The sequence below is a fragment of the Neophocaena asiaeorientalis genome, unplaced genomic scaffold (genome assembly GCF_003031525.2).
Source record: "Neophocaena asiaeorientalis asiaeorientalis breed wild unplaced genomic scaffold, Neophocaena_asiaeorientalis_V1.1 scaffold714, whole genome shotgun sequence".
NCBI lineage: Eukaryota > Metazoa > Chordata > Mammalia > Artiodactyla > Phocoenidae > Neophocaena > Neophocaena asiaeorientalis.
Genome location: NW_020175660.1, coordinates 665059 through 688890, shown reverse-complemented (window position 1 = coordinate 688890; position 23832 = coordinate 665059). Strand labels below are relative to the sequence as shown.

The 23832-nt window shown below is 52.7% G+C and overlaps 1 protein-coding gene across 1 annotated transcript in view; it reads left to right on the top strand.

The window, feature by feature from the left end:
* GRID1 (glutamate ionotropic receptor delta type subunit 1) overlaps window positions 1-23832 on the top strand; it is a 662424-nt gene that overhangs the window by 172406 nt on the left and 466186 nt on the right. The gene's annotated exons all lie outside the window — the stretch shown is intronic.

The window sequence follows — 23832 nt, the reverse complement described above, 5'->3', positions numbered from 1 at the left end:
AAGAGTTACTTGAGAGCAGCCGTGGCCAGGTTGGCCTTCAGGAAACGTGACAGCTGGGAGAGAAGGGGCCAAGTAGGTGGTGTGGACTGAGCTGAGCTGGGAATTCCACATGGTTCAGATGGAATGTGTGCTTTGGACAAGTGCACTCAGCAGGGAGGGAGGACAGGCACAGCGTGAGCACTTACAGGGCTCCTTCGCCCTCAACCAGAGACTTTGGCAAGACTGGCCATAGCTCGTACATGATGGTTCCTCTGGAAATCAGAGTCAACCTAGCCCAACCCCCAGCTTAAAGATTAGTGTCCTGAAGATATGGGGTGGACAGGTGTGCTTTGACCCACGTGATGATGGTGATGATGGTAATGGCGACGATGATAGTGGTGATGATGAAGGTGTGGGTATGATGATGGTGGTGGTGATGATTGTGGTAATGATGGTGGTAGTGGTGATGGTGGTGATGATGATGATGGTGGTGTGGCTGTGAGGTTGATGGTGGTAAGAGCCAGTTCAGTACTTACCACATGTTAAGTCCTGATCTACCCGCTTTGCATGAGTTAATTAATTCTCGCAAGCGTCCTGTGAACTTGCTACTATTATTATCTCCATATAGGTGAAGAACTGAGGCAGAGGGAGGTTTAGCAAAGTGTCCGGTGTCAAGGGGTGGAGCCCGACGTTGAACCCTGGCTGACTTAACCCCTTTGGCACCCTGTGTCTCCCCCAAGCATGCCAGGCATGTTTGGACAAACAAAGCTATGGCCCAGCAATGTCTAACAGAAATATAATGTGGACCACATGTATAATTTAAAATTTAGAAAGTAAAGAAGTCCAGGTGAAGTTAATTTATTTTATGTAGGTCAGTTCATTTATTTAGTCCATTATTGTCACTCCAACATATAATTAACAGAAATATTATTAATCACATATTTTCTATTCTTTGTTTTGAATTAAGTCTTTGACGTTTGACATCTATTTTACACTTACAGCCTTTCTCAACTGGACTAGCCCCGTTTTAAGTGCTCTGTGGCCCTATGTGGCTTGTGGCTAGCACAGGGTCACCCCTCCTCTGTCCTCTCATGGCTCACAGCCTGACTGGGAGACAGACGGCCCTGCTTTCTGCTTTGCATTTGCCACACAAACTCCTCAACTGTGTCTCCTGGCTCCCCCCACCTCCTTGCCCCATGGCTGTGCAGTATAGTTTCCCATCTTTTTCGTACCTCTGTCACTTCACATAGGTGCTTCCTTCTGTCCAGGAGCCCTTTTGGGTGGGGCTGGAACTGAATCCTACAGGACAGAAAGACTTTGGAAAGGTCGGGAGTGGGGTGCAGGTGGCAGTAGGGGAGGTCACATCCATGGCTTCTTCAGGGGTCAGGAGGTGCGTGAGTCTGGGTTAGGGAATCTCTGATGGTCATCACAGGAGCTGCCATTTACTGGGCGATATGTCTGACAGGGTTCACTAAATTCTCACAATAACCCCACACTGTGGATGTAATTCCCCTTTTTACTTTTAGTCAGTGGATTTGCTGGTAGGGAGACTGAGGCACAGACTAATCCAGGGAGGGTTAGAGGCACATCAGCCAGTGGATGGTGAAGCCAAGACTGAGGCCCAGGGCTGTTTGATTCCCAAGGCCAAGCTTTATCCTTGGTCCTTGCTCCTTGGCACTCAGACTCAGCTCAGGCCGAGGAATAGGAATTATTCTCTGTAGGGACCAGGGAGCCTTGAGTCTTATAAACAGGGGACAAGTCTGGCAGAAGGAAGACTGGTGAGGCTGCATTTTACTTAGCTCAGTGGATAAATGGGGGTGACATGACATGACATGACATCGTAGAAAATCCCAAATGCTCCCTCTTTGGACAGACTCCTTGGGACAACTGTTACTGTTTAGGCTCTTCTTGTCCACGCTTCAGGGGTTACAGCTTCCCTCTGGGGCAGACACCTAGCTAGCCTGGGAGTGCAGCTGGGAGTCAGAGCAAGAGACGGAGACAGCTGCCCTGATGGTCGGGAGGCAGCAGCCCCATGAGGCCCGTCAGCAGCAGGCAGTCCTGGGGTGCTACACCTAACAAGTGATAATTGTGGAGAGGATGAAGATGGATGTCTTTATTGACTGCCTGCTCTCGACTTGCGTTTATACATTGGGCAGATCCCAGCTTATCCTTAGGATAACCTCACTTTCGCTCTCTGGACTTTTCCTCTGCTGTCTTCCATGGGGATGAAGTGCCCTAAGAACTTCGGTCCCAGACACATGCCCCCGGCTCTGAGTTGCCTGTGGGGGATGTTCTGCAGGTGGACACCATCAGCTGTGCTTTAAGGAGATAAAGGGTGGAACATGGCAGGTTGTGGTCCTTTTCCTGAACTGCGACACTGGGTTCCTTGAAGGACCCCCTGTGCATCTGAGCTGGGAACCTGCAGGGCGTGAGGCCCTGTCCTGAGCTGTGCTGAGCGCTTCCTCTTTGACAGAGATTTCAGACTCCAGAGCCCTTGGCCTCTGTCCTTTTTTCCAGCTCAGTCGGAGAGAAGGCGAAGGGTCTAGGGCTGCTGTGTGTGGGCTTCTAGGATTCCCGGCAAGAGGTGGGGTGCGGTACGTAGAATCGGCCCCCATCCTCTCCTCCTTTCTTCCCGCGTCAAGGTCCACAGCCTTGCTTCCTAGCAGTGGGGCCCCAAGTGAATTACTAAATGTCTCTGGTCTTCTATCCATTTCCTTATCTATGAAATGAGGGTGACCGACTACACCTCCTTACAGGGCCTGGCGAGGATTTGGAGCAGATGCACTCTGGTCCCTCCCATTCGGCAGCCAGCATCCATTTGGTTGTTTGGTGTCCATGCTGAACTGCTTGTGTAGATCTTGACCATGGCCCTGATGCAGTGCGCAATGAGAGAACCGCCCCCCCTCACCCCGCCCCCAGTACTCATCCTCTCTGCTCCATTCAGGGGCCTTGCCTCTCAGATCAGTTTCTCTGTTTCTTGTTATTTCAGTCTTTCTCTTGCTTCAGTTCCCTCCCATTCAATTCCCCCATCCCTGCAGGGCAAGGAAACCCGGCTCCTTCCCCTGCCATCCTGCCTCTCCTCCAAGCTCCTGTCTTCCCTCGGAGCAGGAGTCTTGAAAGTGTCATCAGTATTTACTGCCCCTACTGCCTCTTCTTCACTTCTGCCATGGTTGGTTCTATGTGTCACCTTGGCAGAGGCAATAGTACTCAGTTATTCAGTCAAACACTAATCTGGGTGTTGCTTTGAAGGTATTTTGTAGATGGAGTTAACATCTGCAATCAGTTGACATTAAATAAGACCAAAACTTTCCCCGAGGAAGAAGAAATTCTGCCTCCAAACGGCAGCATCATCTGTCTGAGAGTTTCCAGCCTGCGGTCTGTCCTACCTATTTCAGACTTGCTAGCCCCCAACAGTCGCATAAGCTAGTTCCTTTATATCTGGCTAAGGTTTATCCCCACCTTTCCCCTTTGTGTCTCCACCTGCATATTGGCTAATTCCCTCAGCCTTGCTTCCTCCATACGGCAAGAAACATGGCAGCTCTCACCTCCTGAGCTTACATGATGTGCTTTGTCGCTAGAGGGCGTAACCCTCTTCTCCTAGTTCCAGCTTTTTTTTTTTTTTTTTGCGGTACGCGGGCCTCTCACTGTTGCGGCCTCTCCAGTTGCGGAGCACAGGCTCTGGACGCGCAGGCTCAGCGGCCATGGCTCACGGGCCTAGCCGCTCCGCGGCATGTGGGATCTTCCCGGACCGGGACACGAACCCGAGTCCCCTGCATCACCAGGAAAGCCCCACCAGCTTGAAAAAAGTCAGGGAGTAGCTCTGTTGGCCTGGCCTGGATCATGTGCCCTCTCCTGAATCCAGTGTGTGGGGAACAGGGGACTCTGGATCCGGTTTTTTTTTTTTTTTTTTGCGGTACGCGGGCCTCTCACTGTTGCGGCCTCTCCAGTTGCGGAGCACAGGCTCTGGACGCGCAGGCTCAGCGGCCATGGCTCACGGGCCTAGCCGCTCCGCGGCATGTGGGATCTTCCCGGACCGGGACACGAACCCGAGTCCCCTGCATCACCAGGAAAGCCCCACCAGCTTGAAAAAAGTCAGGGAGTAGCTCTGTTGGCCTGGCCTGGATCATGTGCCCTCTCCTGAATCCAGTGTGTGGGGAACAGGGGACTCTGGAAGGGAGCCCCACGAGAACTGCAAGATTGGAGTAGGGTAAGGAGACATCCCCTGGAACAAGAGCAGGGCTGTTCCGAGAAGAAGAGGGGTGTGCTCGGCAGACGCCAAGCTGGGTATCCACTGCCTCTTTTGTCTTGCTTTCCTCCACATCTTCATGACAGCGAGGTCTTCCCTCTGCTTCCATAGCATTTACATGTGCCTCTAATATAGTTCTTAATTTTGCCACTTGACCCAGCGTTTCCAGGTCTGGCTTCTGCCCCAGCCCACCAGCTGTTCCAGGGTACCACTGATGCTTGTTCATCTCTGGGGCCTCCTGAGCCAGCAGAGTGCCTGGGGCATGGGATGTCCAGTGTATGTACATTTCTTTCCTTTTCCCCTGCTCATATATCATTTTTCTGGTTCCCACTTTCACGCAGGTATTTTCACATCTGCTGCTATTGCTATTAATAAAAATATTGACTGTTTGCTAAGTTCACTCGAAGCACCTTACCCTTGCTATCTCATGGAATCCTGGCATCCACTGTGCAAAGGGGTTTTTATTATTATCATCATATAGATGAGGAAATTGCTGCTTAGAAAGATTTGAAGTGACTTGCCCAAGGTCACATGGCTATGAGGGGCTGAGCTGAGTTGATTTCAAACCCAGAGCAGGCTTGTTCCAGACTTGGGCTTGCCCCACTGCAGCAAGTTTTACTTGGGCCATTAGTTAACATCTGGTAACTGCCTGCTATGTGCCAGACACTGCTCCAGGCCCTGGGGACACAGTGGAAGATAACACATGAGGACTGATGAATGAAGATGATCATTTCAGGAGGTGAGGAGTATTGTGAAGAAAAGGGTAGGGGATGTGGCAGAGACTCACAGGTAAGGGTGGAGCGGGGCCACCCGGCAGCTCAAGGAAGGTCCCTTTGAGGAGGTCACATTTGGATCCATAACACAATGCATTGAAGGAGGCAGTAAGATAAAAACTGGGAAGAGCTTTCCAACAGGGGGAACAGTAGGTGTGAAATCCCTGAGGTGGCAGTGAACTTGGAGTGTTCAAAAAGGAGGACGAGGGCTGTGTGGCTGGAGGGTGGGAAGGAGAGGAGAGAAAGAAATTGGGTTGGAGATCAAGTCAGGGGCTGTGTCATGTGGAGCCTCTTAGGTCCTGAGTGAGGAGTTGGGATTTTATGCTGAGCGTGCTGTGAGGCTGGTGGGGTTTTAAGCAGGGCAGAGGCATATCCGCGTCACGTTTAGAAAAATCACTGTCATTTATTTCTGATCTGATCTTTATGATTTCTTTCCTTCTGCTAACTTTGTGGTTTTTTTGTTCTTTCTCTAATTGCTTTAGGTGCAAGGTTAGGTTGTTTATTCGAGATGTTTCCTGTTTCTTAAGGTAGGATTGTATTGCTATAAACTTGCAGGATACAAAATTAATGCACAGAAATCTCTGGCATTCCTATACACTAATGATAAAAATCTGAAAGAGAAATTAAGGAAACACACCCATTTACCATTGAAACAAAAAGAATAAAATACCTGGGAATAAACCTACCTAAGGAGACAAAAGAGAGATATACCATGTTCTTGGATTGGAAGAATCAACATTGTGAAAATGACTCTACCACCCAAAGCAATCTACAGTTATAGTGCAATTCCTATCAAACTACCAATGGCATTTTTCACAGAAGTAGAACAAAAAATTTCACCATTTGTATGGAAACACAGGAGCCCCTGAATTAGTGGGAAGCAGCCGCATAGCACAGGGAGATCAGCTCGGTGCTTTGTGACCACCTAGAGGGGTGGGATAGGGAGGGTGGGAGGGAGGGAGATGCAAGAGGGAAGAGATATGGGAACATATGTATATGTATAACTGATTCACTTTGTTATACAGCAGAAACTAACACACCATTGTAAAGCAATTATACTCCAATAAAGATGTTTTTTTTTAAAAAAAGTATACAGCAGACAATGAAAAAAAAAAGAAAAAAAAGAACATCACTGTCTCTGCCATGTGGTGGGCAGATTGCAGGAGGGTGAGGGTGGAGGCAGGGAGGCCAGGTAGGCTGTCAGAATAGCCTCTGGTAGAGATGGTGGTGGCATGGACAACAGTGGCACTGGCAGGGAGAGGTTGGGTTTAAAGTCTGTGGTGGATAATAGGTGAAGAGGAATAGGTGAGGAAAAGGGAAATCTCCAGGAAGACTCCCAGGCTTGGGGCCTGAGCACTGGAGGGTTGGTGATGTTGTTTATTAGAAAGGGGAACAAAGCTAACGGGCGATTGAGAATCAAGAGTTCCTTTTTGGGTGTGTTAAGTTTGAAATGCCGATTTCCGAGTGTCTAGATGGGTCTGGAAATCCTGGCGGAGTCCAGGGTGGTAATGTAATTCAGGTGTGGGTGGTATTTGAAGCCCCAGGACTGGATGATATCATCTAGGGGAGAGGAGAGGCTGCTTGGGACTCTGGAGAGAATGGGGTGCTGACTCCCGAGTCCCAGCTAATTGGAGCTCCCTACCCCCATCCCCTGGCAGCTGCTCTCCCCCATGGCTGCAGAAACTGACAGTAACACCATCGTCTGAGATCCCCTCTCTCCCTTTCCGTCTGGGATCCTATGCTGGTCCTGATCTCTGAACTCCTGATTCGCCTCATCGTAAAGGAGTTGGTAGTTCAGCACGTGCGTGGTGACCTCTAAGCCCTGACTTCCTGGCTTCTAGGAGGAGCGTGAGTTCAGAGTGTGGACTGGACCAGACCCTGGGTGTCTGGGGGCTTGGTCCTACCCATCGGCAGACTTGGTCACTCTTGGATGCTTTGATCCTCAGTCCTGGGATGTTTCTCTGCCTTCACCTCCTCCCCAGGCCTGCGATCTGTGCAGCGGATCCTCAGACCTTTCTTGAGGGGTACACAGTAGAGCCCCGCCTGAGATTCATGACTTTCCCGCTTCGGCACTCTCTACCCCCGCCTCCCACAAGAGAGCCCTGAGGACCATCAACCTGTCCCTCCCTTATGCTGATGCATGTAGTCAGAGGAAAAGGCAGGGGAGTGGGGATGAAGAGGGAGAGCTCTGCCAGAGCTTTGATACTTCCACCTGCCTGGGAACACGAGCCAGCCAACAGACAATTGGATCTCTCTTTTCTCCCAGTGACAGGGCTTGCGATGTACTGCCTATATTTCACTCTTAACGGAGTTTTATTGCTGCTCCAGGATGGTAGGGTTAATTCTAACTGACTTCTGGGGTGCTCATTTCCCTCTAAACTGGAAACCACTAGGATCATGGAGAAAACTCTGACTCAGAATAGGAATCTGCACCTCCAATTGCTCTTGTGAAGTTGGGGGAAAAGGCAGCTGTGGGCTATGAAAGAGCCCTTTTGGTGCCCGGAGCAGAGGCTGCGTGGCTGCTGCTGTGGAGAATGGCAGGCCGGCCGCCCACCCAGAGCCATGGAGCTCGATAATGTGGGCACTGAGCCGTTGGCTGCAGGCTGGGGCAGCTCAGTCCCAGGGCCATGGTAGGGCGGTCCCCAGCCTTCAGTACACTGGACAGCCCATGGTGCTGGCCTGGGAGGGGGATACTGGGCAGAGTGTGGGTTTATTTTAACTGTTGGTTTTCCTGGAAGGCAAAGGGGGCTAACAATAATGAGGAGGTTCTGTATGGCAGCCACGTCCCCATGAAGCAGAGAGGCTAAGGGCAGAGGCTTTGGAATGGTGACTCTAGCACTTAGCATTCTTGAGTCTCAGTTTTACTATCTGTAAAATGGGGATGATGATAGACCTGCCCTCCTGGGGTTGCTGGGGTGGTAGGTGAGATAGGGAGAGCACAGGGCTGGCCACAGGGCATAGTGCCGGGTGCACTGCCAGGATGTCCCCCACGGTTGCTGCTCCTGGGGAATGCATGGTGGACAGAGGCATGTGCTCCAGGCCAGCCGGCAATGGCAGCCCTGCCAACCCCTCCTCTCCAGTTGCATGACCCAGCTCCAGTGCGGGCTTCTGCTTCAACCAGGAGGCTCTTCTTGGACATGGACTTCCTCCCCTGGACAGAGAATTGCCTTTCATTAGTTAATTCACACATTTTCCCCATGACTCTTTATTGAGCTGTCATGCTTGGAGGACAGGATGTGCAATGGTGAATCAGATACTCAGAATCCCTGACCACTGGCCAGAGACACCTGCTGCTGCTGGGATGGGCCCCCTGGGATATTGTTGCTGGCCCAGAATCAGGCAGGACTCAGGGGGCCTCCTGGAGACCGGGGCACGGAATATGGTCCTAGGGGCTTGACGTTCTGTTGTTTCACTGCTCTGGGGGCAGCAGAGTGGGGTGGAGTCAGGTCTGACTGGGTCAGCCCCTATTACTTGAGTGACTGAAGCTCTCTGGGCTCCGGCTTTGTCATCTGGAAACCAGGAATACTAATACTGCCTTCACAGGCTTGCCGTGAGGAGGTCATGAATGGGAAGTGTGCGGGGCCAGCACGTAGGAGGTCCTCCGTGACTGCTCTTTGCTCCCCCCGTCCCCAGCCCAATGCTCCTGGCAGGGAGGATGTTTGCCCTTGCGGGGAGGAGCAGGGGTGGCCTTGGCCCTGGCAGCCACGTTTCTGTCACTGTGGCCTGCCCCACTGACACTGATCAAACTGTTAGCCCAGTTGTCCCCATCCTCCTCGGAGCCCTGGAGCAGCACTGGCATTTCCAGGACCTTCCAGAGGCTGGTGATGGAAGGTGCCACGGTCCAGGCCTCGCTTGTGGCGGGTGCGGGCAGGGGTGGGCGTGTGATGGATCAGCCCGAGGATGATTTTTTTTTTTTTTTTTGCTGTACGCGGGCCTCTCACTGTTGTGGCCTCTCCCGTTGCGGAGCACAGGCTCCGGACGCGCAGGCTCAGCGGCCGTGGCTCACGGGCCCAGACGCTCCGGGGCATGTGGGATCTTCCCGGACTGGGGCACGAACCCGTGTCCCCTGCATCGGCAGGCGGACTCCCAACCATTGCGCCACCAGGGAAGCCTCTGAGGATGGTATTTTGGAAGGAAAGTTTGACTTACATTTCAGGATAGTACCCTGCCTCCCCTGGCCCCCCAACCTGAATCCCATTTGTAATCTGGCCCAAGAGGTTCTGGCGGGAGTTAACTAGCTTGTGACAGGTGGGCCGGCAGTTCTATTAGGCCTGCAGATCCTGGCTCTTAATTAATATAGGTGCGGGCTTAATTTGGGGGTTTAACAGGGCTGCACGGGGCCACAGAAGCCCTTGGCCATCTGTGTTTGCTCCCAGAAGGGCTGGGATGCCTGGGCCAGGGCGTCCAGGCATCTCACCCAGACTTGCAGAGCTCCTCGTCTCTGTGGACAACCGACCCCATTATGACTGATCTCTGCCGTTGTCTTGCTTTTATTACCAACGTGAGGTGCCCTCCAGGCGGTGTGGGGAGGCTGCAGCACAGACGCCTTCCGGGGGAGTCAGCTTCCAGGCCCAGGGGAGGGTGGGGGGAGGCCAGGGTGAACAGAGGGTACGGTTCTGGTCTCCTTCCCGGGCATGGCTGTGGTTTCTGAAATGGAACGCGGGCGTGTGTGTAAGAGAGTGAGAGAGCATTGTGTGTGTCAGTGTGAGTGTGTACGTGACTTGAGTGGCACTGTGTGAGTGTGTTAGTGCGGGTGTGAGTGTGCGTGGCTAAGCATGGACGCAGCTGTGCGTGTGTGAGAGTGGGGGAGCGTGAATGTGTGCAACGTTGTAAGCCCTGGTGTGCTAGTAGGTGTTCAACACCTGGCTCTCTAGGGAAACAGAAAGCCCTGCTTGAGAGTTTTGCTGGTTTCTGGGGTGTAAATACTCCGATGGTGACTGATTTTGAGCGTCATGATATCACTGAGTGTGGAGTTGGGAAGGGATGATGCACCGTGAAGGGGTGTTTCAGATACAACAGACATTAACAGCTCCATGGACATAGATAAGAGTAGAATGTAGCAAAATGATTAGGAAGTGATGAGCTTTGTGTACTTGTCAATTTTGTTTGTAATGTAATTTGTTTAATTATACGTTTATATGATTTAATTTAGAGTGGCTGTGTTTGATAACTGGCTTGCAAAATTCCTGAGAATTTAACCACGGCCTCTCATGAGATGGTACAGGCTGGTTCCAGCACGCTGCTGTGGGAGTGAGTGTGTGTGGGGGTGAGCGTGAGGGCGAGGGTGCAGGTGAGTGTGTGTCAGTGAGTCTGTGTGAAGGTGTGAGTATGAATGCATGAGTGTGAGAATGTGGGCATGGATGTGAGTGTGTGAGCACGTGTGTGAACGTGTACGTGTATGAGTGTGAACTTGTAAGTGTGTATGCACAAGCATCAATGAGTTGTAAAGGACAGAATCTGCGGGAGGCTCCAGCCCAGCGACCTGGAACAGCAGCCCAGGAACTAGGAGGAAAGAGGCTCAGAACTGGGGCTGAATGAGCCTCGCAGCATAGCAGAGCCTGGGCGGACCCATCCCCACCAGCATCCCAGAGCAGAGGTGAAGGAGGAGAGGCGCTCCTGTGCTCCCAGCATAGGCGTGGGGCTGAGTGGCTGAGGCCACTCAGGACTGAGCCCCCGTCCCCCATCCGCCTCCTATATTTCTCTTCTTGGTTCCCCATCCACCAGCCTGGCAAGCATAACCCGGCGTCCCTCATGTTTAATTCCTCCCTCACCTTTCTCTGAGCCGAAGGCCCTCCTCTCCACCTCAGTGCTTGTGCTTGGGCCATGGCCTTGAGATTTTGATGGCCTATGGCCCTTTGCCCTCCAGGTCACGCCCTTTCTTACAGAACTGCCAAACGGATTTTTCAAAATCAAACCCTTTCTTCCACCCCACGGTGTGTCCATGCTGCCCTCTGTGTTCTGCCCAGACCTGGACTCCACCTCATTTACACAACACCCCTGGGAGCCCCACTCTGCTGCACCAAAGAGGGTCGTGGCAATGCCATCAGTCCATCCACTGCCTCCGGACTCCAGCTCAGTCTGACGCCCAGCTCCACCACTTCCCCATCACTCCTGAGCAGAGGACTCCTGCCGTCCTTCCACCTGGCACTGCCCACACTTCCCTCTGGGGCTGGCATAGAGAGTCGTTCCTGGGACTGGCGTTTACGCATCTCTCTCTCCACTGTGAGGTCTTCGCGGGCAGTGATCCTCCCCAGCCTGGCCCCCATCTGACACCGGGAGGTGTGAGGCTCTGTGCATAGTGCCTGCTTGGTGGCAGAGCCCGGTCCTTCTGCAGAGGCGGCATTTGGAGGCCCCCGGAGAGGGGCGGTGGCATCTGTGAGCCCCTTGCTGCGCTTTACTCCTGTCTCTGGTTGGCACTGCCTCTTCAAAGGCAAGTTCCAGAGGAAACAAATTAAATCCGAGTAAATATCAGAGAGTAATTATGTAAATTAAATGCATAAGTAGAAGAACATTTGTCATGAGGTCAGCAGAGAGCTGTGAAGACAGAGGTTTCCTGTGCCAGGGCTGGGGAGGAGCAGAAGGGGCAGGGCGGCGCTGGAGGTGGCATGGGGATGGTGGTGTCACTGGTGAGGCAGGCCCATCGTTCCAAGCCCCGCCCCCCCACACTTGGACTGTGGCCCAGGTGCTTGTATCCGTCATCCCGCTTGCTCCCTACAATGGTCCTACCGCCTAGGACGCATCACCCTGCCCATTTTACAGAGGTGGCAGCTGAGGCTCTTCGACTCTCTCCTACCCGGGAGCCAGAGCCCTGCTTTGGAAAGGCCCCCACAGGATTTGGGCAGCAGCTGCTCAGGCCTCCTGGCTGCAGCCGTGGGGCACACTCAGGCGCACGTTGGGGCTCCAGGCTGCCTCCAGAGCAACTGAATTTGCTGCCCCTCGGTCCCTCGGTGGGGTTGTGGCCACAGCCCTGGTCTCAGCTGACCCAGAGACCACTATGATGATCTTCCTTCTGCTGCTTTCTGGTCAGTCCCAAGAATGCCACTGTGGCCATCCTCCTCAGGGGCACATCGAGCCCTGTGTCCCTGATGGCCAAATAGAGCCATCAGCAAGTCCCCCAGGTGGGCTGCTGGGTTCTACGAGGCCCTTGATCCTGATGTTCTCTTGGTCTGGAGTACACTTCCCTCTCTTGTCCACTTAGAAAAGGCCACTTGGACCCGCAGGCTCCAGCTCCTGGGCTGAGCTCTCTGAAGTCTTCCTGGAGATCTTTCCTCGCTTGACACTGCCTGGGGAAACAGACTGCTTCCCAGGTACTTCTCGTGGGTCCTAGCACGTCTTCAAGCATTGCTCGCGTGTCTGTTTCCATTGAGCTCCTTGTCTGATCCGTCTCTCGAGCCTCCACAACGGTTATGGCACAGTGGGCACCAGACGCTTGCAGAAAGCCTGAGTCGGGGGCCAGTCCCATACCCTTGGCACTGGGAGGTGGGAGGCTGCTGCTGGTCCTGGGGCAGCAAGGATTGGGGTCAGCAGGCGGCATCCCTGGGCACCCCCTGGGGCAGGTCTGAAGATGTGGAACCTGGCCCAGGGTTGCTTCCAAGTCAGCCCAGTCGAGCTGCCGTTTCTGGGAGCGCGGGCTTTTCCCTACAGCGAGAATTTACGGAATTAATGAAGATGCTGCATTTCACTGTGTAGTGTCAGTTATTAAAACTGATTGCAAATTAACAGCTGGTAATAGCACGCGTCACATCTCCATCTTCTTGCCATTCCTAAAAGCTAGACTCCAGCATTCGACCAGCATGCTGTGTGGTCTCTCTGGAGCCCTGTGTGCTTGAGATGACCTCTCTGTAGGCCTGGGCAGGGGTCTGGGGGAAACCCTGGCCACCATCAGCAAGTCCCATGCCTGGATGTGACACAGACCAGAGCCTCTGACAGTATATGGCTCTGGGGTCGAATCAGCTCTGTTGTGAGCCGGGGGCTAATCTGTGAAATAGGCATGATCTGGCCATTCCCTAGGGGTGTGTGAGGCTCAGATGAAGTGTGTGTGACAGGCCCCTGGCTCAGCATGTGCACGCGGTGGGGGACTCTGACCTGCCTCCTTCCCATCCCTTCCCAGGTACCTTTGGCTGATTGGCGAATGTGAGTAAAGAGCTCTGACTCTGGCATCAGAGCTCTGGATTTGAACCCTAGTCCTGCCTCTAAAGGGCTGGATGACTTTGGGCCAGACATCAGGGTGTCATGGGGACTCAATAAGACAGTATGTGCAAAATGCTTAGCATGGTGCTGGCACCACACCAGGCCTTAATAAGCAAGTGCAGTGAGCATGATTCCATCTTCCTCACCACACGGCATCGTTCCCGCCACGCCATGGAGGGAGGGCGTTTGTCTGTGGCATTATCAGAAAGCAAAGTCAGCATCTCTGGAGCCCCTTGGAAATTCAAACATGGCTGTTTTGGGTAAACACTTGGAAATTACTCTTCCACATTTGCTTCAGGATCTTACTTAAATTAGAAAGAAGTCCAGAAAAACATCCAGAAATTTCTCAACGCGTGATTGTGGGTTGTTCCTCTTGCTGGCTGTGTGGTGTTGATGGAGGGACTCAACTTCTCTGGCTTCATTTTTCTCATCTGTGAAATGGGAAGGTTGTCCCTTCCTCACAGGCTGTGGAGAAGGAGAGAATAAAGGAAGCATCTAAGGATCCAGCAGCTCCTGGAGAGGGAGTTCTGGCTCTGGGCCCGCTTGCTGGGCACCAAGGACCGAAAGGCACAGGGTGGCCTCGTGGGGCCGGTGGTCAGTCTCCTTAAGGACTTCGTGCTCAGCCTCCTCCGGGCATGTCGAGTATGTCCAGTGGGGTCTTGCTTCTTTTCTGAGGGGCCTTTTGGTGCAGGCCTGTTGAGAAATGCCATTCTGATGCCTCATCCTGAAAAGATGGCAACCAAAGCTGCAGGACTTTAAGTCAATACTACAAATCGTGGAGGAAGAATTGCTAAAATCAATACCAAATACCTCGTAAGTGAAAGGTGACAGGAACATCAAACTTTATTTGTGAAAATTCTAAGAATCATTAGTGTATTATGGTTTCTTTAAAAATATGATCTCTCTCAGTTGATGGAAGGGAATTGCAAATCAAAGGGACTATTTATTGCAGTGGGAATAAGGGACCTGCCAGATTAAAAAAAAATATTGAAGGAGCCAGAGATTTGAAACACGGAAGACAGTAGCAGATCAGCACTGCAGAATTTTATCCAAATACTGGAACCCAACTCGGAACAGAAGTTGGTGAAGAATTCTTTTATAAACCTATTTTCATCATAACATGTGTAAAATGCAAATTTTGATCATTATGTAAATTAGTTACTTGGTGTAATTTACTTAATTCAAAGCACTTAATGCAGCATGATATGTTTTTTCCAAAGTGCCGGAGTAGACGTTTATTTTAAATTGTTTTTAATCTTGATATGCCAGCCTGATTATTTAAAATGTTTTTCCCTTGGGTTTGCTTTCTAAATGGAAAGGAATAGAATCTGGGGAGAAGTGAGCATGTTGTGATCATGCTGTGCCCTCCTTTGCCAGGGCTCCAGGCAGTGCGTGTGAGTAGGGCTCACGCATGGACTCCTGTGTCTGAAATGACATATGTGTGTGCACACACCATGTAAATGTGCTCACAAGCAATTACCCAGACGACCCTTTCTCCTTTACAGAATCTGCTCATGTATAGTTTCGTGGCTTGTTCTGAGATCTGTTTGAACAGAAGGCTCCTGGATATTATTGGCCCCTATTATGGGCAGAAATTTGGTCTCTTTCTCAGAGAGTTTTCGATGACAGACCTTCCCCTTCCGCCACTTTACAACTTTGGAACTTCCATTATCACAGAAGGGAGAGCCGACCTTTTTAGTCTTCTGTCGTGTCATCCGATTATCAGGATGGCACCTCCCTTCGTTGTTGTTTTTCTTGTGGTATGCGGGCCTCTTACCGTTGTGGCCTCTCCCGCTGCGGAGCACAGGCTCTGGACGCGCAGGCTCAGATGCCATGGCTCATGGGCCCAGCCGCTCCGCGGCATGTGGGATCCACCTGGACCGGGGCACGAACCCGTGTCCCCTGCATCTGCAGGCGGACTCCCAACCACTGCACCACCAGGGAAGCCCACACCTCCCTTCTTGCTGAGCCTCTAGGACAAGAGAGATGATTTGTTCATTTGGGAGCCTTTTTGGGGGGCATTTCCGGTGCTGATGAGAAGATTGGAAGGGAGCTGACAGCCACTGAACATCTATCTTGCGCTGTGCTGGCAGTAACGTGTGTCACTCAGTGAAGGATCACAGTGCTTCTAGGAGGAAGGTGGAATGAGCTCTGTTTGCAGAAGAAACGGGCTCAGAGAAATGACTGCCCAAGGTCACTGGGCTAGTGAAGGGTGGGATTCGAACCCATGCCTGTGCTTATTCTGTGACCCCCCCGGGGGAGGGGGCAGGCAGTGTGGCCAGTGGGGCTACTTCTGTGTGCCCCTCCCTGAGCTGCATCCCAGGTCACCATGCAGAGGATGTTCTATTATTACTCAGGTATGACAAGGCCAGTAGATCAGGAGACAACTTCCATTGAAAGGATAGTTTGTGACAATTCCCAGGTGGAGGGGGCGCACCATGCCTTGGGTGGCCACTGGGGGAAGCACCAGGGTTGATGAGGAGGCAGAGGGAGAAAGGAAACTATGGGCAAGAGCCCTTCAAGTGATTTCTGCAGGAAAGAATGGGTGAGGTGTGGGAAGCAGGCTTAGGAGTGGCTGGTTTGAATAATTTTGGCAGGCTGTGGGGCACAGGGGTGTCCCGAGTTGTCTGCTGCCTGGTCCTGGGGTGATTGGAGCGGGTGGATAGTGGCTCAACGTGTGCGAGTCCCGTAGAGGAGGTGGTTGAGGGTGCAGGCCCTGGATTGGTTGGTTTGCATGTGAACGGGGTGCTCTGGGGCGAGTTGTTTACTATCTCTGGGAATTGATTATCCCTCTGAGGGGCAGTCCTCCAGGGTCAGCAGAGCTCCAGATGCCATCAGAATACCAAAAGTATTGATAAAAGACATGATTACTAAAGAGAGCAGGGTTTTTGGGGGGCGGGGGGCGTTGGGGATGGGAGGTCACTCTGGAGGACTCTCAGGGCCAGCTGGGCAGCTGAGATTGTGACCAGGAGAGGGAGGCCTCCTTCCCAGATGAGAACCTTGCCAAGAAACATAAAACAGTGGCACTGCGCCACCAAAGAAGGTGAGACAGCCCCTGAGGGTCTTCCTGCTCACCTGAAGCCAGCCCCTGCCTGGGCCCTGGGGGGGCATTTGCTCTGGGGGACCTTGTCATCTCATGACAGTGAGAGGCCTGCATCCTGCTTTACTGAGAGCCGGCTGGATGCACCGCATCTGTGCATTTCTGCTCCTGTCTTTGCTGAACTGCCATGGGCCTGCTTTGTGACCACCTCACTCCCATAGAGATGCCCTTTATCACACCAACATGGATTGATAATGCATCCGAGAAATGTAGTCTACAAATGGAACACATGCTGGCACATGGGAGGCGCTCACTGAGTGACAGGGCGAAGCCACTCTTTGCTTTGGGCTAAGTCTTACGTGCAGGACTGAGAGCTCCTTGAGGACTGGGCTGTGAAGTTTTCAAATTCTGCTGTTCCCAGAGCAGTGCTCAGGAAATATTTGAGGAAGAGGGAGGGAGAAGGGAGGGAGGGAATGCACAGCTGGGCAGCTGAGTTCTAGGAGGTGAGGCACCAAATGGATTCTGAGCAGAGGGAAGGGGTATCACTTTGGATTGGCAGCAGGTAGGTCTTTGTGATCTCTTTTCTTGGAAATGGTGGCTGCTTCCTCCCCTGCAGACCCAGCCTCCAACACACCCCAGTTCTGTAGCTGTTCCATGAATGACAAGGATGGTGGCATTCGAAGGTGGTGCTGTGGAGGGGGGTGAGCAGTTAAGGAGGAGAGGACCCTGGGCAGAGGTCTTGGAAATGAACTCGAATTTGGGTCAACTCTAGCTGGGAAGAAATTCGAACCATGTATTTGGGGGCCAGATAAGAAAGGAGTTAAAAAAAAAAAAGTCAGTAGAATGAAAGTTGCGTCTCAGCTTTTGGAAAATTTGCCAATAATCCCCAAACACTTCTAACTTTGAACTTCCTGGGTGTGAGGTGGCAGCCTTCATACATATACATATATATTATAGATGGTAACGTATTGTTTAGAAGTACTCTCAGTGCTTGGACATTTCTTGGACATTGAAGATAGTACGGGAAGCAATTTGAAATGTGTTCTTTCATTTCAGTTACTTTTTAGAAAGTATTTTAAATACCCATGACTATGTGATTCTTTCTTCAGAAGGAGGAGTGGGGTAGTTACAGCTTTTTTGCTTAGCAGGACTGTGCCTCCGTCAGATACAGGACAATTGTGCTGGTTCTTGCTTCGATTCAGTTTGATTCCGCTGACTTTGGCTGTCTTTGACTCTGTGCTAGTCACTGAGCCTTGGGCTTGGACAAAGAAATGAGAAAGACCTAGTTTCTGCTTCCCAGGTCCTTGAGCTATGAAACTTCAGGGAGGCATGAATTCTGACTTGAGGATCTGAGATGGCCTCGGGGGAGGTATGATTTCAGTTGAGTCTGATGGAAAGGTAGGGGCTCCGTAAATTTCAAATTGGGAGCATCTAGGCTGAGAGTATGAGTGCGTGTATGGTGTGTGTGTGTGTGTGTGTGTGTGTGTGTGTGTGGTGGGGTGTGTGGTGTGTGTGTAGCGGGGTGTCCAGGGGAAGGCAAAGAGCTTTTTTTACTGGGGTTTGGGTGCATGGTTTCTGGTGGTCGTGGTGGAAGAAGGTGATGGTGATACAAAAGCAAAAATAAAAAAAAGCTGTTAAAACCAGAGAGTCTCTTATGTATCAGGCTAAGATGTATGGAGTTTATTTATATACAATAGTAAAGTCTCTGGAAGGGTTATTGTTTGTTTGTGATTGATGGATTCTTTTGTGAACATTAATTTCTTGGCAACTTTAAAAGAAATGTGTTATTCATGGAAGGTTTTAGAGGAGGGCTATATCATGAGCAGATATGAACTCTGAAAACATCCTGGCGGAGGAAGGCATTGGCTGGGAGGACCCCGGGGTCAGGGCGACCTCGTCGGAGACTATGGCAGAAGTCCCAAGGAGGAGATGATGGTGCCTGAACCCAGGAAGGGATCATGGAGATGGGCTCATGACGGGATGTTTAGGAGAAGTGGAGAGCCCTTGGCTAGCCTGGGTGTCTGCTGTTGATGTCCTCCAAGCCTGGCTGATGGGTGATGCCAGAGGGAAGCCCAGGAATGTGGGGATGTGGGCAGGAGTGCATGCGGGGAGGGATCAGGAAAGAGGCAGGAGCGCATGTGTGTGTCTGGAAGCCCAGGGAGGGGAGAAAGGACTTCAAGGATGAGTGGTCACAGGCTGGGTGCTCCGGAGAACCCATGGAAAATGAAGAGAGAGGGGGGTCTCCGTTTGTTGATGGCTTTGGCAAGAGCTTCAGAGCAGCGTGGTGTGCGTGGCAGTGGGCAGAGAGGTGAGTGCCGGGAAGTGCCAGAGGGTGCCTGGGCCCAGCATTCGGAAGCTGGTCTGTGGAGGGGAGGAGGGATGGGGCAGAGGAGGCCCAGGGCTCGGGCACGGGGGATGCATGTGCTCACCTCCTCCACTGCTGGTGGTGGGGCCCCAGCTTCCTTCCCTGGCAGCCCCACAGTTCCGGTCCTCCCTATTCCTGGTCCCCGTTGTGGGGTGAGCAAGGCCCTTCTTCATTCAGTGTCCCAGATGTTTCCACGTGCTGTTTCTTCGGTCAGGAGTGGTCTTCCCCGGGTGGTTTCCAGGGCTGGCTCCTTTTCACCGATGCTTTTCACAGGGGCCTCTCCCACCCCGACCCTCTGCAGTTTCCTGCAACCCAGTCTCTCCTTTCTTCAGCGCTCACACCACTGTTGGAAATTATCTATTGTTTATTTGTTTCCAGTCTCTTCTCCAGCCCCTGAAATGTAAGTCCCGTGCTAGTGGGAACACCGTGGGCTCATTCATTCTTGTTCTCCAGACCCCCTAGGAGAGGGACCAACACAGAGAAAGCTCTCAGTGAATATTGGAGGGAAGGAGGGATGAATGAATGTCAACAGGATGACTCTGGTATTGCAAAGACTTCTGATGAGCAGGTCCTTTGAGAGCCCAGAGGGTGGGCCAAGGCAGCTGAGGCCTGTCCTGGGGTGTCGTCACATCAGATTCCTCGCAGGAATGCACTTGCCCTGTTCCCTGAACTGCTTCCTTTCTCTGGGGAGCAGGGTGTCTCTCCTGGGAGCCTCTCCCTGTCACCCCTGTGGGTGGCCGATGCCCTTGTTCACGGTTCGTGTCCCCCGCACCCTCCCCGCTGCCACCTTGGAGAGTTGTGGGCCGTTTGCCTTCTCCTGCCCTTTCTGGGCTGCGGCTGATGTGACGCCCACTGTGGCCCCCTCGTCTCCCTCTCTAGCGGAGGTGGGTCTGATCGGGGGAGCTGCACCAGCATAAGTGGACTGGGCTGGCCAGTCTGCACAGAGAGCTCCCAGTGGAAGGGCCTGGGCCAAGGTCCAGAACTCTTCAGAGGGACAGAGGGCTCCTGGGATGCCCACACTGCTACCCCGAGAGCAGCCCCATCTCTGTCGTTAGTGTAACTTCTTGGAGAATTCTTCCTTTCTGGGGAGCAGCAGTGGACAGCTGGCTTTCTTGGGGGATGAAGGTAGGGTGGTGTTACAAACTCAGTCTCTTGAGGGAGGAAAGGATTTTCACTGGAGACGTGGACTTCCTTGGCCCCATTCCTGGGGAGCAGCAGGAGGGCGGCAAAGTTAGCTTGTGCTCTTGACTGTTTTTCTGCCCCCCAGCTCTCCTCAAGTGCAACGGAACAAGACCTTCAGAGGCTGAGGGCTGACCTTCTCAGCCAAGTGGGAGCAGGCGGCTGTAGCCGGGGCCACGGTCCCTCAGGAGCACTGCTTTCAGCCTGCGTCACTTGTTCCAGGTGTGGGGAGCCAGCCACTGACAGGGAGCTTAAACTCTCTCTGATGGCTCAGTTCCATCAGGGCCTGCCCGAACAGAAGGCAGAAACACAGCAGCTGAGCGTGTGCAGGAGCTCTGAGGGCTTGTGTTCTCTGTGTGTGCGTGTCCTCGTGCGTCCTTGTGGGTCCTGAGACGGTTGCCACCCCCCATGGCACCTCCTATTCCCTGAGGAAGTGAAACGGTCCTATGGCTTGAGATGGATTCGGGTAGGGGGACCTCAAGGAAGAGACTGAAGGGGACTTCTTCCCCAGCCTGTGAGGACCGGCCATGCTGGTGTGATGCGTGAGGTTCCTGGACCCCTACCAGACTGGTGGACCCATGCGCACACACACAGAGCCACCCTGGAGCTCTCTTTGCGCATGTATTCACGTAAAGTATGGCTCTGCAGACGTGCCAGTCTCTGCCACTTTAAATACTTGTAATGGCCTTGAAAGGCGCCAGAAGTGGAGTGGGAACTGGTAGATGGTGGGTCTCGGAGCGCTGCCTTTATCCCTGTCCCATCAGCTGTGCTCAGATCTGGGTCAGAGCCGAGGCCACGGGCAGTGAGGGCATGGGTGTCCAGGCGAAGCGATAGCGCTGCAGAAGCTACCAGTGTGCTCACCCCAGGACTGGCTCACACTCGGCCCCATGTGGGGAAGCTGTGTGTGTGGGTGACTTTTTAAGATACAGGCCTTGCTGTTTCAGTGAACTTTTCCGAAGGCGTATTAGATATAATGCATCTGATGAACTTGGTTTATCAGTTAGTTATTGCTGAGAAACAAACCATCCCCAAAATTAGTGGCTTAGAACAACAGTCATTTGTGTGTGTGTGAGTCTATCGATCAACCAGGAACTTCTGCTCTGGGCTCACTGGTGTATCTGAACTCAGCTGACATGTAGCCGGCGGTGGCTGCCTGGTCCGTCTGATTCTTCTCCACGCGTCTGCATCCTTCTGGAGGCTAGTCCAGGGCTGTTCTCACGGTGGTGGCAGGGTCCAGGAGTGGAAACAGAAATGCACACTTCCTCAAATCTCGGCTTATACCAAGTCACAATGGTCTCATGGGTCAAAGCAGGTCGCGTGGTTGAACCTGTAGTAGGAGCTAGAATGGTCTTCAAAGTGACAGGGCAAGAGGCATGGTAATAGGGAGGCCTGAATGCAGCTCATCTCCCATATTTGGGACCATCATTTACACTGCACAGGTTAAAAGACAGCTTCTCAGGCAGACCCTGTACTGGCACTTGCTGTGATGATCCATCATATATGATCTATATTTGTGCTGTTCAATGTGGTTGCCACCAGCCAGATTGCGACCACTGAGTAGTGTGACGGAGGAACTAAGCATGTGATTTTATTTCATTTTAATGAAATTAAGTTTAAATTTGAATAGCTACAGGTGGCTAGTGACAGCCCAGATTGAGGGGAAACCATCATGGGCTACTTGGGTGCAAGATACTGCATGCCCGGCACGGGAGCGCACTGCTGGTTTAGGCATGGGTGTCTGCTCGGTGCTGAGATGTTCTCAAGCTTGCCCTTGGCAGGCGTGAGTTATGCTGTGGTCAGGAGAGGGAGGGGCCGGTGTTGACACCAGCCCTGAGTTTTCCTAGGTGGCGGTCCCCTCCCGCTGCTATACTTCTTCTCCTTGAGCCGTCTCTGCCCATTTGCCTGCCATTCCCTCTGATAGGTGAAGAAGCTCTGAAGAACCTCTTCAAATTTTTCTTTCAAGAGGCTTTAAAGGCTACAGATCTCTAGGGGCCCAAGCAGACTGTTGGGAACTGCATGGCCTCTCTGGGAATCCGAGGGGTGTTGACATCCCGGGGCCCGTGTGTTGGGAGCCCCTGGTGCCAGGGCAGGTGCAAGGCACTGTGTGGTCTTCCATTGGTCGCCTCTGGGGGAGCCCTGGGGCTTGGTGCAGAGGGCCCGTCCTGCTTCCTGGCACCTTTTCCTGTCTGGATCAGTGGGCAGAGCAGCACTGAGACCTCTGTGCTTTGTCAGACAGGCAGCTCTGGGTGCATATTTGTGCTCCAGGGGCCAGGCTGCCGATAGACCAGGCTGGCTGAGGTCATGGCTGGACTTGAACACATGGACTTGAATATCAGTCTCATATTTGCAATCTCTGGAAGGGGCCCAGGGGTCCTCTTTTGGGCACTGCTGTGCCCTCAGATGGACCATTAGGATGTAGGCTCTCCATGCCTCCCAGGTGCAGGCCCCTGAGATGCAAGCAGGTGGTACCTTCAAGAACTGTGGTCCCTCACAGTCCTATGAAAATGTTAGTCAGGAACTTTCATCCCCAGTTTACAGATGAAAACACTGAGGCACAAAGTGGATGGAACTGTACTAAGTTCTAAGTGTCTGAGTCAACAACAGGTACTCAGACCCTATTCCAGGGCTTCCCCCCATCGTGGGAGTAGAGGGACTCTGTGCACATTCCCCCCAGCACCCCAGTTATGACTGCCATGGTGCTCTGGCCTCCCTGGCTCTGTGCTTGCTTTTCCATGGCTGCTCTTGTCATATCCAGCTGGGACTAGACTTACTGGTGAGCCAACCTCCCAGCAAGATGGGCAGTGAGGGAACCACGGTAGCAGCTTGCATGCTGCCTGGTACGTGTAGAATTCATGAAATTTGTGGAATGGGCATGAAGTGAAAGTTTGGAAGAGGAACTGGTTGGGAAAAACAATCGGGTTGAATTAACACTGTATCCTTTGAATTTGATTTTGGGTGACTGGATGGGCCAGGGCATGCCCGGGCAGCCCACGGACATCCCAGGCACTGGGGGAGTACAACGTGTGCAATATGGACTGGCCCAGTGTCCTCTGGAGGGGGTGGCTCAGGCGTGGGGCCTGCCTTTGGGAGCTGGCACACAGATATGGACCAGATGAAGGAAACATCCCAGACTTGAAAAAGTGGCCTATGCATTGAGACTCTGAGCTGTAAGCGACAGAAATCCAGCTCAAGCTGGCTTAGGCAGAAAAGGGTATTCTTTGGCCCATGAAACTGAAAAATCCAGGAGAAACAGGCTTCATAGGTGGACCCAGAGGTTTAAATGACATCATAGGGACTGTGCCCCACTCTTGGACCTGCTTGCTGGCTCCATTCTTGGGCAGATCTCCTTTAGGAGAAGCCAGATGGCTCATGCAGGGCTGCCGCTGAGAGATTTGGGCCCTGGTTAAAAAAAAAATATTCAGCAGCCCCGGCCATCACAAGAGTAGGTTTGCACTAATATATATATATATTTTTTTTGCGGTACGTGGGCCTCTCACTGTTGTGGCCTCTTCTGTTGCGGAGCACAGGCTCCGGACGCGCAGGCTCAGCGGCCATCGCTCACGGGCCTGGCCACTCTGCGGCATGTGGGATCTTCCCAGACCAGGGCACGAACCCATGTCCCCTGCATCGGCAGGCGGACTCTCAACCACTGCACCACCAGGGAAGCCCGTGCACTAATATTTGATGTAGCTGGGCCCCAAGCTCCTTATGGGCTTCTGCTCCCTGGTAATTTATTCCAGCTTTCCATGCTCCCCCCCTGCCCTGGGCTTGCATCCTGACCCCTTGGTGACCACAGGGAAAAGAGCAGACCTCTCTCCCAGGTGCTCCATCAAAGTGTCAGGACAGTGCTCAGTCTAGGACCATCCTGGACCACCTGCTTACCCCTGAACCAGTCAGGATGCAGAGTTCTCGTTGGACTTGGGGTGAGATCACCCCAGCCGGAAAGAGGGTGGAGGAGGAGAGCTCATCCAGGAAAATCAAGTCCCTGGAACAAGACAGAGTCCCAAGCCTCAGGGAGGCTGTGAGGGTGCAGGCTGTTCAGTTACAGGGACTGAGGCTG